We start from the raw sequence: 5,219 nt of genomic DNA on the forward strand, positions 1-5,219 counted from the left end.
TGAATCTGCACTAAGCCTGGAGCTCCAAATTGCTTTATTTAAACCTGGATTTAGGCTATAACGGACGAGACTGCTTGGACTCATGCAGTATACTTTTTATATACGTTAAAACTAGCTCAGCATTCACTCAGGGTAACTGACTTGTCTACTTCATATCAGTTAGATAGTGTTTAGTATTTTTACTCACATTCAAACGCCCTACACTAACCCACCCGGAAGCTACAAGAGACTGTGAAATCAAATCTTTCGTCTCATTGCAAGTGGATTAACTACAATCGACGGGCTCTCCCGTGAAAGAGGCTATGTTAAATCTTTCATGAACCTCCTAGCGTAAAGTGTTGTTAAATTGCGCCAGGTACATTGGCAACGAAAACATCATGATTGCAAAAAAGTGGTTATTCTTCATTCCGACGCTGCACCATCAATAATCATCCCACTCGTCAACATCCCGGCTATATAATCTCTGCGTTATGTGGTGTATTAATCGGCGTAGTCGGCTTTTCGTATGGACCAAACGCGCCCGAAATGACTGTCATTAAGCAACCTACTTGGCCATGGAAATCCAACCCAGTCCCAACACCGTGGCGCCGAAATTAGCCACGATGCTCGAATTCCTGAATACAATCGATGGCAATTTCGTATCTCACAAGGAACAACCTAAATCCGAACATCTGGAAAAGCGCTACCACATTCGAAAGTGAACGAGTGCCGTACTCGACGAAGCTCACACGACGCAGGAGAGATGAAACCTGGAAACTCCGAGTCTTGGCAAAAACACTGAGGTTCAGCTCGTCGAGCTAAGGAGCAAGCGTCTTGTACACGTCAAGAATGTGTCGGCTTTGCCTTCTGGACCACGGCAAACTCGTATTCATTGGTGCATAAAGGCTATCGTTGCCTGCGAGAATCGACTACTAGCAGAGCGTACAAACCAGAGCTGACAGAGATCACGGCGCACGCCCCAAGAAAGTATCCGAGCTTTCATCCTACATCTACTCATCAGAACTGACGCTATCAGGGTACGTTGCCTACTAAATAATACTTAGCAAGGCTGCATACACCTGATTATTTTTTTATTTTGAAATTATTTAGGGAATGAACGTGGAGTTTGTCCTTAAAATGAACCCTCAAGCCGACATTCCATTCTTATCACTCGACTTCAGCAACGCGGTAACGGAGGAGCTGTCGAGCGAGTTAGAGGGCCTTTATGGCGAAGCATCAGCCGTGCTCCCAGAAATGGACGCGTCTACAGTGGGTTGCTATCGTTGCCGCTTGGGAATCTCGGAACTAGGGTGAAGATTTCGTCGAGTACTCCAACGGCATGCTCGGTTCAAGAGACTAGAAAGTTGTTGTGGAATTTCACCACTGCGATCAGTAAGAGTCGCGCCAGCTCATTCGGCTACGTAAGTCTGAATTATTACTTTGGAGAAAATGCATAGCACTTCCTCACTCTATTATCGTTACACAGGTGGACAAGAAGACGCCAGGACCACTCGCTATAACCTGTGTGTCATCACTACGTGAAGAACTACTGCTGCTAAACCCTGTTAGCGTCTTCCACCACTTCAATGATGTTCTCGTCGGGGCTGCGAAGTGGTTTCTCCCTAGCACAGGTCTCGTACTACACGATTACAACTGGACTGTGATTTCATCATCTTCAACGAATTCCGAGCACACAAGTGTGGTTCAAAACCAATAAAAGCTGGAAGTGGCATCTGTCGCGCGATATCAAGCTCAAGAACAGAGAACGATACTCGACTTGGTCGGTTACCGGATGCAAATCATCACTCAGGATATGCAAGATAAATTACATAGCCCAGGAAAGAGCAGCTAAAACGCTCTCAAGCTGACATTGAAGAAGGAAACAGATACTAGGTCATGTTAATGCGTCGCAAAGTATATACGATACTTCTGAGTAGGGGCGATGCTTTGGTCTGGGAGGACTTTCCGCGTAGTCTGAGATAACTATTTTATCCTAATATTATAAAAGCTTGAGGCTGCTTCTTCCAACAATATGTGCATTGTATTTATCGTGTCAGGTTTACAAAACGTGCAGACAGACGAAAACTCGGACTGTTTTGGGCCACCACTCCGCAGAACATCTCGACGCTACCACTGCATTACGTTACACTAAGGTAAATGGCCAGTTTAACCCCTCCAGCCCGGCATCAATCTGCCAAAAGTTTCGTCCCTATTTTGTATTCTACAACATAACGAATTAGTATTACCGTTTGTATTGAAACACATGACAAAGGTTGTACCACGGTATGAGATGATAGTGGCCAAACTACAACATAGTGCTGGTAATGTTGGCCATGATGGCAAGGAATCGCTTGGTTATGTTGCCTATGACAGCAGTTCGATGAAGACATGCCGTGCAATCAATTGTTGGGGTGACCGCCGACAGGTTTCCGACGAATCGAATCGCGAATAAATGACTGATTTACTGAAATAATACCAAGCAATCAATTTATACGCATACTACTTGTTCTGCTCATCATTGCTACTGATGGTCCCCTCCAACTCACTGCCCAATCGGCGTCGCTTCTGCGACTTCGTGGCAGGTGCAGCGGATCATCGAGAGCGTCAGGCCTTTTCGCCCGCGCTGCCAGTCGTGGAGCCATAAGTCGAAGCAGGTCACTGGTGCTCCTTTAAACGCTCCGCCTGGCGCGTGTGCAGAGGTACACACGCTTCTGGTCATCGTTGCGCCAGCTACAGTACAATGTCTAGTAACCGCGCTTACGCTCTCCTCGGAGCAGACTGCACACGTTGCAGGAGCGCTGGCGCCTTTTGGAGAGCTCCGTACTGTCGCTCTTCTTCAGCTTCTGCCACTCGTCTACCTCCACTGCTACATGATCCGTCAGGCTGCGCGATGGCGGCGTCAGCGTGGGCGACATCAGTGCAATGCATGAGGATTGTGCTAAGTCTGCCTCGGTGAGCAGTAGGAGCTGCAGATACAGCTCCTTGACGAACTGGACGTGACTAAGTGGTTGTGTCTGCTGGCGGCGCTGGTGGAGTTTGTGAAGATGATATATGCATTGATGACGGCCATATCGACCAGCTCGTAAAACAGTGACTTGTAGTACTTGAGCCACCGGTTTGACAGCTGCAGCGAGTACCGCTGAAGCCTCAGCTGGTCGTGGCGATCTACGTCACCCATCAAGTTCTGGTACGGCTTGACAAACTTAGGGCATGGCACCTCGACTTGTTGGGCACCATCACGCCGAACGATGAGCTCGGGCTCATCACTACCACCAGTAGTCAGGAATAACACAGGCTTATTGTCCCACCACACGCACGCTTTCATTTGCGGTACGATGTTGCAGATGACAACCGTATTCGCACCACGTGTCATGCCTCGGGGACGGCGCTTTTGCCGCGAGGGAGGGACAATCGTTTTGCAAAATCCAAGTCTATATTCAACATAAGCGACAACCTAAAGTCAGCATATGAGTCAACGTAACGCACAATATACCTAACAGCATACCAAGTGGGGATCCCAGGATGTACACGTTCATTGCCAGTAGCTCGACGGCGAGGGCTGCACACGTATAGAATCGGTCTGTGACAACCAGGTAGTGTTCGGGCTGCTCGCGGCCTAACAGAGCACGCATATTTCGAACAACAGCAGCGGGTCCCTCAGGCATGGAAGTAGGCTCGACACCTGGCTGGTCGCTGGCAAGTTGTTTCTTTCCCGCGTAGATTTCAAATCTGCCAGTACAACATTAGCATCAGCAAGTTCAGTAACACTACGTAGATTAATACAACATAAGGACTTAGCGCGGAACAAAAAACATAGATCGCGTACCGGATGCAGTACGCAGACTCTGCACAGCACGTCAGGAACATCTTGGTTCCCTATTTGTGGGGCTTCGCTTTGAGATTAATGCGCCCCTTGTTGTAGGATAAGAACGAAGGAAGCATACCCTTGTCAAGAGATAGCCGCGGTGGTGGTACGTAGCCGCTCTTGAAGGTCTTCTGGAGAGCGTCGACGACAGGTCGGATCTTCCAGATCCGGTCGACGCGACTCCTTTCGTCGTTGTTGTCGCTATAATGGAGGTTTCCCATGATATGGAAAAAGCGACCCCGCGCCATATAATTGCCAAACGAGCCGCGCGAGATGCCACCTTTGTCATGCGTGCTCCAGTGATTGCTCATGCGCTCCCTGTTGGGCTGAATCGTGCGTGCGAGTAGAAGACCCACCACATGTAAAAGCTTAACGGCCTGAATGGGCCGAATCTGCTGAAAAGCAGCCTTGAATTGAGCACGCGTCTTGTCGAACGACGGGTTCTTGCGCTTATGGTTCGTGTACTTTTCGTCTGCGCGCTTGTTGATTGTGGAGAGATGATACAGGTTCGACTCCACTGCGATGTTGCGCCACAGGGCCGGCGGCATAAAGAACAGGAACGGAGCTAACTGTGTCTCTGCCACCTTCTTGATCGCCGCGCTGGGGCCGTAGTACGAGTCTTTGACGCCAGGGTAGTCACCACCGGACTCCAACGCCGTGCTGCCACCGAGTGCACGAAGAAACCCTTCGTTGAACCGCGTCTCGCTAGCTCCATTTCCGCCGATTGGGTCGTCCTCGCTGTCGCTCTCGGTGTCGCTGTTGTCCACAACAATCATCTGAGCATCGTCAGCCTGAGTATAGCATAGCAAACAACATATAATACAGTATAAGTCAACATACAATACAACATAAGCGATACCATAACATCCAACATAAGTGGCAACATACCTCTCTCTGCTTGTCGAAGTCGTCAGCGTCAGGATCATCGCCATAGTCAAAGACCTTATACGCGTCGGGGTCGCCATCAGGTCTCATCCGGTTGAGAGCGTGCACGAGCTCATCGGTGGCGTCATCACCGCAGTCGTCGTCCTCACCAACTATGGCGATCTCGGGAAGTGCACCCACCCTAGGGGCCGGACGACGCGGAGTGCGAGGAGGTGGTAGGTCTTGGTCCTCCGTCTTGGGCTCCTCGTCAACGCTTGATGCCGCCTCTTGATCACGGCCAGCGTCGTCCAAAGTCACATCAGCTTCGTTGCCGTCCTCCATGGCGTCAGCTCCACCGCCGTTGTCCACGGGCACAGCTACATCCAGCACTTGGAGTTCTCCAGAGCCGACGTCGCCCATGGTGCCTGCCGCATCGGAGTCTTGTGTGTTGGTGTCCTGCGACCCACTCAACAGATCGAGATAGTTCTGTATCACTGCAGTGGTCCCGGGG

The sequence above is a fragment of the Phytophthora parasitica genome, assembly GCF_000247585.1.
Source record: "Phytophthora parasitica INRA-310 unplaced genomic scaffold supercont2.72, whole genome shotgun sequence".
NCBI classification, from domain to species: domain Eukaryota; phylum Oomycota; class Peronosporomycetes; order Peronosporales; family Peronosporaceae; genus Phytophthora; species Phytophthora nicotianae.